The 15451-nt window shown below is 41.2% G+C and overlaps 1 long non-coding RNA gene across 4 annotated transcripts in view; it reads left to right on the top strand.

Annotated features, from left to right (window-relative positions):
- The first annotated feature begins 1347 nt into the window (after positions 1–1347).
- LOC111925461 (uncharacterized) overlaps positions 1348–15451 on the top strand; it is a 47604-nt gene continuing 33500 nt past the window's right edge. For 2 of the 4 annotated variants that reach the window (XR_015279668.1, XR_015279667.1), the window contains exon 1: positions 1348–1640. This is a non-coding gene — a long non-coding RNA (uncharacterized LOC111925461). The remainder of the gene's footprint in view (positions 1641–15451) is intronic. The other 2 variants (XR_015279669.1, XR_002862255.2) reach the window with 1 other exon arrangement.

Genomic DNA, 15451 nt, shown 5'->3' with positions numbered 1-15451 from the left:
TTCAAGGCTTTATTCAATTTATGCATCATCTCTTGAAGTTCAATACGGGGCACTGGGTCCCAAAATGTACTTTGAAGCATCCATAGCAAATCTTCTGATCTCTGCTCTCACCATCTGAGCAATATATGCATTTGAGTGGAATTTGGGATCACCTTTCAGGTTGAGGGGTGAAGCGCTTACTTAGATAACCCACAGTATCTCAGCTTCAATTGCAATGTTCAGGTTTGGATAAATGATTGCTTTTCATTTTCCCTCGAGATAAAAGATACAGTTTTATACTAGGATTTACAGACCTTTGTACCCACATAGACATCAAGTATTTCTTTTAAAATGTATGTTAAATACAAATATTTCAAAAGCAACTATTTCCTTATGCCATTCTGAGAAAAATGATACACCTTTACAGAACACGATGGTTGCAGTAAACTACCATTGTGTGCCTTTAGTAATCAACGAGCTTTTCTGCCTTCACTGCTCTTATTTAATCTAAACCAAGCTCAATCCTTTTCCTCACCCTCAAAGAAGGAAAATTACACATTTTTGTGTGTGTAGCAGTACTACAACAAGAGTTAACAAAACTCCACAATGCAATTGCATGTGGTGAGGCTCAACGCTTTCAGCACTTTTTTGTTTCCAGGTACAGCTTCTACTACAGCAAATTTTTGGGTTCTTTCCGCCACTATTCTGTCACTTGCATTTTTGTTCTGTGTCACCCGAGAGCAATGACTGTGTCGTGTGATAAGACAAGCCACGGGCTTGGAAGGGCAAAGCCACAACACAATGATTATTGCTGGAGGGTGCAGTGGAGGGAAGAATAATATGATTTTTAAGATGATTCTCTGAAAGTGATGTGTCATTTGTGGAGTAGTACAGCATGCTCTCAAGGAGCATTTCTGCCTCATGAAGACCAAATAAAAAAAATTCTGTTTTCCCTAATTACACAGCGATTTGCACTTAAGACCGTTAGCCTAAAAAAAAAAAAAAAAAAAGGGAGAGATTTACAGAGGTTTTGTGCTAGGTGCATTCACGGCGTTTTCCCTCTGAAAAATCCTCAAGGTGAAGGTGCTTTAGAATACATTATAAAAAAATTCCTAAAAACAAACAAGCAGATAAATAATACGCTTGCTACTGCTGAAAGCCCTCAAGTTTCTCTCAGTTTTACAGAACACTCAGAGCTGAGGATTGTACGGACACGCGTCCCGAACCACGCAATTCCCTCAGAACCCGCCCCGCCGCCGCCACCCGCCCTCCTCCTTTGTGTCCCGCCTCCTGATTGGCCCGGTTGTGGCTGTAAGGCGCGCGCGGATTGGTCGGGCGGCGCGCGCTGTTGCCATGGCTCTGTTGCTAGGGAGGCTCTGCCGTCTCCAGGCCCTGCAGGAAACATGTAATGAATTATGGATGCTTGCTTTGCTCAAAGAGGGCCTGATCTGTAATGCAGATGAGCTGCCAGGCCAACCCCCCCCACCTGCCCCACCCCCCTTTTCTTCTAGGTTCTTAAAAAAAAAAGTTTAAAAAAAAAAAATCGGGGAGGGGGGGAAAAAAAAATCAGTTTTAAATCAGAATCTGCCGTTTGCGCGTCCCCCACCGCAACAGAGGCTCCCGAAGCCGATGGCAATTCTCATGCAAAGGCAGGGCCAGAGGTCAGTATCTATTATTTGTTCAGGAAAAGCTTGTAGGATTTTTCACTGAACTCTGTGACCTGCTGGGGTATTATTTTTTCCCCCCTCTTTGGTTCGGAGACAAAATAGGATACAAACACCAGAAGTGGTATTTTCTAACAGTTGGAGAGGAAATTGTCCCCTCGGTGCGTGAGGAACGCAGCAGCCAGGCTGGCTTTTCTTGCCTCCTAAAAGATATCTTTGCCCAGACGTGACCCAAGACCTTCCGTCGGCGTGGTTGATGTGGCTCAGGCCTCAAAAATGGTGCCAGAAGCCTTTGGCTGTAGAGGTGTTCCCTGCGAGTGCCACAGCTGTAACATGTCTGCTTCACTTTTCTGCAAAACTGGATCTTGTTACCCACAGAGCGCTCTCCAGCTGGAGCCCCCCACCCCAGCCTGCTTGAACAAAGCCTCTGGTGCTTCATACCTGAATACACAGGTTGCTACAATTCATTTAATTCCCCTTATCTTCTTCGAATAAGAAGTACAGCGGATGTTATGCTACATAAATGATAATAATTTCCTATACCTGATGAATACTGGCGTCAGAGAAGACACCTCTCTTGTGCTCATGCATTTTTGTCTTGGTTGGGGTGTTTCTTCAAACTAGTGAGAAATTGTTTCAATCCTTTCTGTGTCAAGCCTCCATGGACAAATGTAACTTGAAAAATTCTTAATTTTTATAATATATATATATATATAAATATATATTATAATATATATATATATAATTATTATTATATATATAATAAAAAAAATAATCAACCTGATCCTTGTTTTGAATCAGATGGTGTAATTTTGGTCAGACTCAGCTGAGAGTGGGCACCCTTAGCTGTCGAAATATTGACCTCAGCAGAGAGGTCCCCTTGTACCTTGAAGATTCATCACTGATGTGAGAGATGAGATAGCCCTGCTCCTCCTCAGAGCCCTGTTTTTCAGAGAATTCCACACTAAACAATTTACTCAGCCAGGAAATTACTGAGCAATTAGATTAATTTCTACATATTTTTATTGTGGAATTTTATACCTTTTTCACCTCAGATCCCAATGGATTCATGGTGGTTCTTCTAGGAGAAGGAAATACTTGAGTAAGAGCTCTGAGATGAAGATGAAAGTTATCTGACCCTCCTGTTATTCAGAATAGAATGATGTCTTGTTTCTTGGATTGTTAAACAAAATGTTCTGTTGTGTAAAAACCAATGAGCACTTAAAAAATAAGAAAGTCTGTGAAACACTACATAAAGGAGAAGAAAACACTTATGGTTAGCTCTAGCAATCAGACAGTCCATAAGAGCTTCAGCTGCAATGGTCCTTATGTTTTATTATTTTCTATTATTAAAATGTTTTCTATTGAAGAAAATGATTAAGGCAAAATTTTAGTGTCTATCCCACCCTTTTTTGAAAGAGCTATTGTCAAATTCCATTAAAATAAAAATCCAGGCTATAGAATTAGAGAACCCACAGTGCTTAAAGCTGAGAAATGTCTGAGATATGTTTAGCTGAAAATGCAGTATTAAATTTTGTATATATGATTTTTTTTTTTCTTGTGGCATGGCAGTGGTTCCCTGTGACATACATTAAAACAAAAGATATGTTAGCAGTTTGCACTTGCAGGAAGCGTAGGTCATGTTTTTGTGAACCAAATAATTGTAGCTTACTCTTTTCATTTATTGATCTTCATTTTTTATACAATAATTTATGTCCAAGGCATTGGAAGATGATTATTCCCACACCTATACAAATAGATGCTGCATATACCATGAGATTTGGGATAACTAATAGTCAGCAGAGAGGCAGCAAACGACTTCTTAAGCACATAAGCAATTTAAACAAATCCATATTTCAAGTGCTTTAGCATCTCTCCCATGCTTTCTACTGAGGAATCACGAGAAATTCAACCACCAGCAGCCAAGCTCTTTCTGTAAGTCTGCTGTCATGTTGTGGAAAGCTCTTGTAATGATGTCTGCAGCAGAGCATGTGCCTTCATGCATTGGTCCAAACTTCACCAAAATAGTGCTTGAACCTTCAGGGCAGAAGACCTCAACTCCAGCAAGCCTTGCATCTTCCCCAGGACATTTTATAGGCTGCTCCTCAGGAGGAACCTTGCTGAGTTCTCCTGATTAAGATTTTATAATTCCCTTTGCTGTGTTTGTGTGCTGAGGGGTGAAGGAGGGGCTGGAGGCCTTTGGGGTATGGACCTAACAACCTGACTAAAATGGATACAATAAATACTGGACAATAGTTCAAGTGTGAGAAGGTCTGGAGTCACCAACAGGGAGAAAAATGATGCAGGAAGCTTTCACAAAAGAAGCAGCTCTTAAGGAAAGAGCTGAATGAAGAAAGGGAACATTTTGGTGCATGATGAGTGAGAGGTTGGTGTGTGGCCAGGGTGAAGCAGGAGGGAATCTTCAGAAAGCAGGAGTAGTGAAGAGAAACAAAGGAAAAATAGTAAACTGTATTTTTTTTCTTCATTTCTGCAGCATCTGATTGGAAAAAAAAAATTAAATCTATTTCCATGGAAAATAACAAATTTACATTTCCCCCAAAATTTTTAATGTTATTGTTTCAGTGGAAGTTTCTTTCTTTTAGAAACAAAGGGCTTCTTTCAATTTACTTTAAAAAATGCAAACTTTCTAATGCTCCTTTTCTATTAGGACTGTACAAACAAAAAAGCTTTGCATTTTTAACAATAATAGTTTTAAAACAGTGCTTTAGCACAAACATATTCTTCACGAAGATCCTTTTTTCTGAAGTAATTTCAACCAGTTTATGCTATCAGTAATCTTTATAGAGTTTACATTAATCCACAAACATTGTATAGTGTGATGAAGTTGATGAGAATCAACAAAGGATAAAGTAGAGTATTGCAGCCCAGATAAAGAAACCCTCTGTTTAATGCCAGCTGCTCAGGAAATGTCAAAAGTAAAGTGAGCTTCAGGTCAAGGGCACTGGGAACAGTCTGTTAGCAAACCCTAAGACAGGCAGCTCTTGTTATTAGTATGAACAAGGATATGGTGAGTTCTTTTTAATCTATCCCCAGGCCTCCTTCTGGCTTCCCAGACATGAATTCATCCCATTTGGGCTCACCTCTGTGGCATTGCTGGGAGTTTTTCAAAACATACCCTCTTTGCTCTCTCTAATGTTCTCCATCAGGTTCGCTAAAGGCCAGGATTTCAGTGAAAATCCTGCTCCTAGGAGACCTGTGGGCTCATTGCCAGACCTTGAAAGGGAACAAAATTGTGGGCAACTGCTCTTTTTTTTCACTTGTCTTGACAGCAAGGATTTTCTTCACCCCCTGTTTTTTTGCCATGTACCTGTGAGTGCACCTTGTTTATCACCACTTAAGGGAGTTTTATCTCCTAATACAACACTAAGTTGACAGGTGGAACATCTGAGGAAAAAGGACCAAAGTGTGGGAAGGGTAATAACTGGATGAACCTCTCTATTGGTAGCCCCTTCATGGAGGATGAGGCACTCTTTCATGTGACTAGGAAGCAGAGGGGCTGGTTTGAGAGAATGAACATTGTATATGCTGATACTGCTTGACAAAATGTCCCCAGCAAAGTATTGACAACCACTCTGGAATGAACAGCAAAGCAGCTTGGCTCTGTGAATTCAGAGCCATAACAGATACTTTGCTGTAGATGTCCCATGGATGTGCACCAAAAATATGAGGAATTTTGCAATGATTGTTCAGAATTGTGCAGGTTAACAGCACAGAATGATTTTTTTCCCTGATGATGTTTTTTGATCTCTTCAAATTTTCAGGGATCCCTTAAAATGCATGTTTAGTTCTTGAATGCCGTGTTTTGGACCAGAGGAAAAATCCTAGTACAAAACTTTCTAATGTATTTTATAACATGCAAACTGTCAGCATGCTGTGGGATATGACTTGTGCATCTTTATGATACAGCACTAGGTGAAAAACTTCTTCAGTACAAAGTATGTAAGCTCAGCCAGAGCATTAGTCAAATTGATGAGGCCTACTCATTTAGAAATTGTCATAATATGCAAATATGTTCTCACATTTTATTGTTTGAATAGTGGATATTGGGAGATATAGATTGGGAAGAAATAGATGAGTGACTCAGAGGCTGCTGGTGCCATAAAACTTTATGATTATTAGAGCCAGACAGTCTTTCAGATTTGGTTCTGTTTGCAGAGTAATTGTCCTGTGAGAAAGAACAGCCAATATGATGCAATCTACTACGGATCCAAACCTTTGTCTCCACAGTGACAGCATTTATTTCATCATATGTTAGATATTTAGAGAGGAGGAATTTACAGCAGATCTAGTGAGTCCAGATTTATTGGAGATAAACATTTTTTGGCACATAATTTGCTTGATCTATTTAGTTCTATCTTCCTTAGATTGTCCATGTTCCAGATGTAGGTGTGTTGGGATCACAAGGCCAAAATGAATATTCTGTCAGTGTGCTGTGGTGATACAGGCTCTCTAGGAAACTCACTTTATATCTGCTTCAAAAGATCTCTGTACATAGCAGCCAGGGTATCAGGCCCAGCCAGTAAGGGTTTATGAAATACAGGCCTTGCTTGATCAAGCTCCTCCTATGGCAAGGTGACCTAAGTGGGTGAGGGAAAGACTGTAGATGTTTACCTGGATTCTTGTAAAGCCTTTGACACCATTTCCCATAGCATCCTTCTCCAGAAAGTGGCTGCTCGTGGCTTGAATATGTGCTCTGTTTACTGGATAAAAACTGGCAGAGAGTGGTGGGGAGTGAAGTTACATCCAGCTGTGACTGGTCACAAGTGTGTTCCCCAGGGCTCAGTAGTGGGATCAATTCTGCTTAATGTCTTTACCAGTGATCTAGGTGAGGGGATTAAGTGTGCCCTCGGTCAATTTGCAGGTGACACCAAGTTGGGTGGAAGTGCTGATCTGCTGGAGGGCAGGAAGGGTCTGCAGAGAGATCTGGACAGGCTGGACTGATGGACCAAGGCCAGTGGTCTCAGGTTCAACAAGCCAAGTGCTGGGTCCTGCAGTTGGGTCATAACTGCAGGGAGTGCTGCAGGCTGGGGCAGAGTGGCTGGAAAGTGGCCCTGCAGGAAGGGACCTGGGGGTGCTGGTCAACAGCACCTGAACGTGAGCCAGGTGTGCCCAGGTGGCCAAGAAAGCCAAAGGCATCCTGGCCTGTGTCACAAATGGTGTGGCCAGCAGGACCAGGGCAGTGATTGTCCCCCTGTACTGGGCACTGGTGAGGCTGCACTTCTAATCCTGGATTCTGTTTTGGGCCCCTCACTACAAGAGAGACATTGAGGTGTTGGAGAGTGTCCCAAGAAGGGCAACAAAGCTGGTGAAGGGTCAGAAGCACAAATATTATAAGTAGTTGCTGAGGGAACTGAAGTTGTTTAGCCTGGATAAAAGGAAGTTCAGGGAAGACCTTATCTCTCTCTACAACTGCCTGAAAGAAGGGTGTAACCATGTGGGGTTCAGTCTCTCCTCCCAAAGAATAAGCAACAGGACAAGAGGGCTCGGTCTCAACTTGCACCAGGGGAGGTTATTAAGAAAAATGTTTTCTCCCCAGGGGCTGTCAAGCACTGGGACAGGCTGCCCAGGGAAGTGGTGGAATCAATACCCCTAGAGGTATTTTAAATATATATAGATGTGGCCCTTAAGGACTAACCAGTCTTAAGGGTGGACTTGGCAGTGCTGGGTTAAGGGCTGGACTCAATGATCTTAAAGGTCTTTTCTAACCTGAACGATTCTGTGAAACATCTCAGCCCTGCTACTCTGCTGTCTGCCACACAATCCTCCTTCACACAAAACTTGTTCACAAACCTGGAAAGAGCCTTTTTCTGAAGGAGCCAGCAACAGTTACTCCAAAGCAACTGGTTACTAGCCTCCCCACTCTTTGAGCAGCAGCTGTTGGTAGGATCACAGCAAGTGTAGCCACAGAATGTGCTTTAACAGCAGCTTGGTAGCTGCTTCAGCTTTCCAAGACAGCTGGCAGCTGAGTTGTGAAGCTGCAGCCAGCCGGCAGTGAGATGTCTAATACATGTCCAGAAATCACTGTGTATTTGCCATGATTACCATAGTGATACATCCCACTGTTTTGTCCATGCTCTGTGATCAAATAGAATCAGTCAAAAGGTTGCCATTTATCCAAAACTGACATAAAACAGTGAGATAAGAGGAGTAACAGCACTTTGGATGTGGATACCACATGCCATAATTCTACTAGATTGCAAATAACTTCTGTTATGTATAGCCTGGGAAGAAAAGGTACCATGATGGATAGGTTCCTTCTGGAGAAAGGACTATGGTACCAGAATTACGGATGTTTCATAGGGAATAAGTGCCTGTGTTGCAGAGATGTTGATATGGTAACAGGTTTTGTGAATAAAAGCTGCATAGATAATTGGAGCATAATAGTTAAAGCATGACTCAGCTTATTTGCAAGCAAAAGCTCCAATTTACCTTCATCAGTCCCTGTGAAATGCAGTGGGCTGCTGCATTGTGCATTATTTGAACTTTTCAAGCAGGCCTGGAGCTCATAGCTACTGACACAGGTGGCAGGTTTGAATAGTCCTGTGCATACACAGGAATTTTGTTGGTATTGGTATCAAAAGGCCTGTGATAAGGGAGAACAACATTGATCCTTGATTCCTTAAGAGTAATTTATTCTAAGATAGGAAAGAGCCATAAGATCCTCCAGTTTGATCTCCTGTATAATATCGTCAATTCGATTTCAGTTGATATGAAAATATTTTCATGGTTTAAATGATGGTTTAGTTAGATTAAAGGATTTAAGTCTTCAGGGGTAGCAGTTGCATGCCACAGGCATAACACAGAAAGAACAAGCTGTAGTGATGATGGAGAATTTATTAAATGGGACATGCCTAATAGATCACAATTAGCAAAAGTAGTGGTTTCTCCCATCTTTTAACTAATTTTTTTTTTTTTCCAGTTTGACCTGGGAAATTCTTTCCAACATTTAATCAATATGTTTCTGTGCATTTAAGCCAAAAATACATATATAGTATCTAGGAACATTTGTCTCTGTCTGGTTAGAAGCCAGATCTTTGGTGCCTTTTTGTCAGTTATGGCAAGTCTGTGAGTTTGAAAACAAACCCCAACCCTCAAACAGTCAAATAAATAAAAAAATTCCAATCTCCAAGTGCCCAGTCATCTCCATCTGGCCAGTTGAGCCTGAGAGGGAGAGGGGATGCCCAGACTTGCTCTGAGGATTTTAGGAAGGTGTGTAGTATTGCCTTGCAACCACCAGCCAGTAGAGAGACCCTCACCTTTATTGACAATCTTTTAGTGTTTAATTACCCTGTCTGCTGGAAAGTTACATCTTGTTTCAAGGTTGAATTTGTCTAACTTCCAGCCATTCAATCTTGTTCAAGCTTTTGTCAACAAGATTGAAAGCCCTTTATTAGGTATCTTTTCCACCAGGGAATGCCTATGTAAACTGATAGAGTCATTGTATAACTTACCTGATGTTCTGCCTCTAAAAATCCCTTCCCAACTCTTGCTTTCCCCACATCTTTCTGCCAGAGATTTCTTCATTCTATATGCTGGATGGTGAGAAATCAACACTGTCTTTTAATAAGAGATGAGGAAAGTCAAAGAAATTATCTAAGAAAGAAAGAAAGAGAAGAGGTTCAAAAGGAATTTCTTGGAAGAGGCATTTTCTCTTGATTTCAACTAATTTCTGCAGTACTGATAAGCAGTGCCATGTCCTAGGGCATAAACCAGCCAGCCTCCAGTGGTGGGGTCAGCTCATATCAGCAAAGCTGTTGGTCTTTATAGCATTTGACTATGTAAAAAGTGCTTTACAAAGAAGCACATGGATATTAAGGAGCACTGGCTATAAAGCAGGGATAACCTGTAGCATCCTGTGTGGTGCTCTGCAGAGTCATGGTTGCAGAAAACTCCAACCACTTAATTTAGCAAGTCATGTTATACAGGAAGGAACAGTTACAATTTCACTGCCAATTTGCTGTCAGTAAGTTGTTTGTCACCCTATCTCTCCAGTTATTAATTTATATAATCACTTACCTTTCATATTATGAAAACATTAAGAGAGACCTGCCACTGTAGAACATCACTAGATTAGGACAAAAATGTAATGCAGTCCCCATAACATCAAAATGTTGATCTGTAATATTAGCTATTTATACTGTAATATTAGCTGTTTATAGTTGACCAGGTCAAAGCATTTTGTGTAAAAGGAGAGAGGAGTTCAAAATAAGAAGGTGAATACAGCTCTTCCCCAAGGAGGAGTCATGATCAGAATTCAACCTTTGCTGGTGGTGTAGTTTTTGTGTGTACCCTTGGTGTGTATGCTCTGCAGCAGCACTTTATTTCAAACATCTTCATTTTTCCTCTCAGGATGAAGCAAATGTTTTAAATTACAGCTATAGCATGGAAGAGAGAATTCAACTGAAGCACAAATATGAGTCATGAAAGTGTTTGTGCCTTATTTTCAGGGTAATCACTAAACACCTGCTAAATTACATTTTAAAAAATTACCCAGTATTTCACAGTGGGTTTTATCCTCTTGTTTATTATTTTCTCTCTTAAGCCCCACTCTCAATCCTTGATCTGCATGGAAAGATTGTCTCATCCATGCAGTGCTCCCAAAACTCAGCAGAGCTCTGAATGTACTGATGTTCTGCCCATGCAGGGCTGATTATAGGACAAGGACTGAGGTTTGTGCTACAGGGAAAGACCTTGGGGCCTTTAGGCAGAGTTCTGACACAGCCCTGGGTGCACAACACAGCATGAGAGTGGAAATCATTACCCAGAAAAAAAACATGGATTTTTTTGAAAGCTAGAGAAGCAGAAATAAAAAAATAAAAGTGACTCATCCACGTTGATTCTGTCTAAACTTTACTTTCTCACATGTTGCTGTTTTATTGTGTTAGCAACTTTAGTGCTGTGAAAGTGCCTTGTGGAGGAGAAGAATGTTGTACACGGGCACTCTCCCCCCTGAGATGTGTAGCATATACTTGGTTACTGAGCCTCCTGGGAACATGGTGGAGGGCACATGCTCAGTTGTCTGTTTCACTTTTTATGTTTTCTTTAGTTGTTTTTCAGTCTGGCACTGAGTGGGCAGACAAGACTCTTGAACAATCTGTAATTACATCGTGTCACAGTTGATGAGGTTACAAAGGAGTAAATATCTAGTTGGTTTTAGAGAGGATATTTTTAACAATACTCACTCTACATCTAATAGAGTGCATCTGTGTCCTCTGTGGGCACTTTGCCTTAGATAATATAAAAGGAGAGCAATGGGGAAAAGAGCAGCATAATTATATCTGCATAGTCTTCAGCAGAATCAGTTTCTGCAAATACACACTTGACATTTCAACTATTTCATACCAGTGTCGCTCCTATTGATGCCAGTGGCATCTCTGCCCTTGAATAGGAATAGGGTTGAATTCTGACTGTTGAATCTCTTATGACAAGAGAGGTGGAAGTTTCCCAGCATGACCTGATTGCCATAGGGAAAGAGAAAAGTTTTATTAGACCATCATGTCAGTAATTCTTGACCTGGGGTCGTGACTGTGTCTTGAGAACTCTCCCTTCTTTTGGGTCACAAGGAGACACCAGAAATCCAATATATTTTTCTGTTGTAACATGGGTCACAGCACAGAACAGAATAAAATAGTTCCATCAGCCTGCCTCTGCTGGATTGTTACCTGCTGTGTTTTCACTTCTGCTAGCCAAATGTTGGCATCTCAGTGATAGAGAGCAGCCTGCTCCAGACAGTATCACATGTCTAAAGTCACATCATGAAATCATATTGCATTTATACCACTCAGACCTGAGGGAAAAAAACCTTTCCCTCAGAGAGTCAAGGGCCACTTTCACTTTATAATGGCAATGTAGAAAGATTTGTTTAAAAGGCTCATATACTGATGCTTGAGGTTCTTTGTTGAAACAGTTACTAGACATACTCTTGGTCATATTTATTAATTATTTGTGTTCCAGCAGCACCTACTAATGCACATATCTGGTCTAAACATACAGAGTGACATTGCTTGAAAGCCCGTCATTTCCAGCTTTCAGGGCAGGTGTGGGAACAACCAGGCTGACTTCCATGAAACAGCATCAGCTCACTTCAGCTGTTGCTGTGCCTTTGCAACCTGAGGATGTGACTCAGGCTATTGGGAACATCCCCTGCCTCTCAGCTTCAACATTCAAGGTTTTGCAAGTAGATTGACCTTGAGCAATGACAGACTTCTCTCTGCAAATTATGATGAAATTGCAGAACTCTCCTCTATAGAGGGATATTATCCCCTGGTTTATAGGTCAGGAAAAATAACCTTTAGGAAAATAAGATAAAATTGAGAAAAAGCAATAGTACACTTAGTTTGCTAAAACTGGGACTTAAGTGCAGACCTATTTTCTAGAGTCACTTGCTGAATTTTTGAAGAGATTACTAATAATTTGTTTTTGTTTTCCTTGCCTTGCTCTGTCTCTCCAGCATCTGACAATAGCACCACCTATGCAGTACAGCAGAAATGCTCAAGAAATCAGGGGAGTGGTAAGGTGATCTGCCTCTTGAGCGGCCTGCTAAGAACCATCTTCTGAATGAGAAAATTCAGATGCAGTGTAGGAGAAATCCATCAGAGCTTGCTTGCTTTTTCCCTCTTTCCACTAGCCAGAGGAGACCAAAGCAATCTCTATCCCCTGGGCCTGTTGTCCTATGGAGGGATTATCCCTTCCTCCAGCATGAAGGGTTATTTGTGTCTTCTTTTCATCTACCATTTACTCTATTTTCCTTGTCTTGAAGTTTTCTCCTCTCTTATTTAAAGTGTTGCTCTTTTTTTGGCAGTAAGGAGTGCAGGACACAACAGAGCCAGAGCCAGGCCTGCCTTCATCTAAAGGGCAGAAAGAAGAGTCCTTTTCCTTCTGGCTTTAATATACTTTGTGAGATCTCTGCCTAATCCTCACCGTTCTCTTTATCTCCCTCTGCTCCTCCTTTGGCTGCCCACTCAAACACTCCTCTTGCTACTCTTCCCCCTCCTTGTGATGTAAAACCTCAACATCCAAGTAATGAATGCCGTCTCACCTCTTTCTCTTCACTCATATGCCTGCAAGGTGAATGCATGCCCTCACAATGGAAGGAGGAGATAAGAAATTCCCCATGGAAATATCACAGATACTTAAAATAATTTGGAGCAAAAATCCCTGCAGGTTTATTGAAACCACCCCCCTCGACACACAGAGATTTATTTATCTGCTTTACTGCATTTTGCTTACGTCAAGAGCTGGATTGCTCCTGTACAGCCCCCTCGCCAGGCAGATAATTGCTACATATTCTTTTGTACTGCTGCCACCACCTCCACCATCGGGCGTTTTCCCAAACAATTGCCTGTGCAGCCTCGGAGCAATCCATCTCCCTGCCGACACTGGCATAGCAGTGCTTTGGTATTAGGGGTCTCCCTGGAGCAGGTGAGAGTCTTGCCTCTTTTCTTGAAAATCAAATGAAGTAAGTGTGGTGCATGTCTCCTTCCTTTTCCAGATAATTAGCAAAGATGTTAAATAAAGCCAGGGTAGCTCTCTGACAGCTCCAGCCTCTCCTCGATGGTATCTTGTTGGCCGTCACTTCCATGCAGACATCCGACCTGATGTAGTGTCATTTATCTTTACCTTTTGTTTACAGCCACTCAGCCAGTTGTCACTCTGTGTGACAGTGCCTGTATTCAAGCCAATATGAATTTATTTTTCAAGGAAGACTTTCTGAGAGCAAAGCTTATGCCTCACTAAGGATCCAACTAAACTGCATTTCTGGCAAGACCTTTTCCTTCACCGTCATCCATTATATTCATGATTAAACAAATGATAGTGTAACCTGGCCTTTTTTTTTTGTTATTTCCTGCTCAGGGTTTCTTCCATGTGCTGATACTTATCTTTTCAGCTGAATAGTCATTAAATTCTATTGCTATGCACTTTAGTAATAACAATTTTTATGCATTTTTGATTTCCTTCACCTGTCTCCAGCTCCTCAAGACTGGTTTCCTTCTGAGCTTCCTGGACTGTCAGAGCATGGGACTGTCAGACTCCATTGGCTGTAGGCAGCTGGAGACCCCAGGAGTGCCAGGACTAACCATGGTCCCATGTTTTGTCCTAGGAGAAGGGCACCTGACAAATGTGCTGTCAGCGTGTGCAAGGCAGGGCATAAACAGCTTTTTGTATGTTGTTGTAGTCACAGCAGTGGGTCTTGGTTTTGGGTTTCTTCTTTTTTGTCCCTTCCCTTTTCCCTGGCACCCTGAAGGTGAGAGGAGAAGAGCTGGATGCAGGGGCAGCATCCCAGGGCAAGCTGAGCCACATCTCTTTAGTGTGGCAGTGTGTAGGTAGCAGCCTCTTTGCCAGGGCCTTGGACAGAGGCAGGAGGATGCACTCACTCGCTGGGTTTCCTGCACTGTTTCCTTCTGGACAAAGGCAAAGCTGGATGGAGACAAAGTGCAGGGGTTTGTTTTCTATGGTGCATACCAGAAGCAGGTTCAGCAAAAGAGTTTGCAACACTGTGGACAAGTAATGACTCTCTCTTTTTACTCTTAATGTATGCATTGCCAAAGTAAATATTTCATTTTCCAGTACTAATGCAGCTCAAGAATCAAGAACATGTGTATTCCCTTCCCTGATGTCTCTTACCCCAACAGCACACAGTATGTAATTGCACAAAAAAGGCTGGGGCACTAAGGGGATACCTTAAACACCTTCCAGTCTGTCTACAACTTCAAAACTAGGAACCATATACTGAGCCCAAATACACAACTGGACTAACTATTTCATGCAAAACTTCTGGTGAACCAAGAAGTTTCCATGATACTAAATATTTACTTGTAAAAAAATGTTATCTCACTGTGAATTTTGCTTTCTAATTTCATAGGAAGTATGCTTCATTGTAATATTATCAGGGTGGTATAGCTGGGTTTTTTTAATTGGAAAGTACATTTTAGCTAGAAATTACATGAAAATTTATTCCAAAAAAGTTCTAAATTCTTAACATCAGATGAAAAATAAAATATTTTGGTATATGATGCATTTTTGTTTTACCTGATATAATGATTTTAAAATATTTTTCTGTTTGCAGATAAGTAACAAAGTAGTTTGAAATGAGACAGTCATTTCAATGTAATTTTTTCAGAGCCACTAGTGAGATAAAAAATCCATTCTCTGTAAAGCTTAGAGTAGAGAGATCTGAGTCATGAAAGTTATGTTGAAAGCATCTTCTGATCTTTAGATGGTAGATGCTGGCACATAGATATAGTGTGTGTATATATAGATATAGATTATATATGTGTATATATACACACATATATATTTAGATATGTATGTGTGTTTATATATGCACCTATATGAAAGCATGAGCGTGTGATTATAAACAAGGGCATTGTGCCACAGGGGTTTTCCCGCAGATGTAGTGGTTGCATATAGCTCATGGAGAGGTGTGCCGTGAGCATTATTTGGGATATTATTTCTTTACAGCTTTGGACCCAGGCCAAGACTTAAGCACACCGTTATATTTCAGTATATCGATACTTGCACTGAGCTTTGCATGAAAGTTTTCCTTAAGTCTTTCCCAAAAATCTCCCATGAATACAGTGTGGGTTTTTGTTACTAACCCTTTTAATAGTCCCCCAAATCCCTCATTGTTTTCTCTTTTGGAAGCCATCCTAATGTAATACATGTGTGTGCTGGCAGTGGTATATAAGATGCTGAGGGCAGTAGTTACACAGCTCTTGGGGAAGGTGTTCTTGCTGCCATCCTGGCAATATCAGGATAGGTAAATTCAGTTCCAAGCCTTCTATGGT

This window comes from Cyanistes caeruleus, chromosome 1 (genome assembly GCF_971803275.1).
Source record: "Cyanistes caeruleus chromosome 1, bCyaCae1.hap1.1, whole genome shotgun sequence".
In the NCBI taxonomy this organism is placed as follows: Eukaryota; Metazoa; Chordata; class Aves; order Passeriformes; family Paridae; genus Cyanistes; species Cyanistes caeruleus.
Note: the sequence above shows the minus strand (reverse complement) of the source record. Positions and strands in the feature narration are given on the sequence as shown.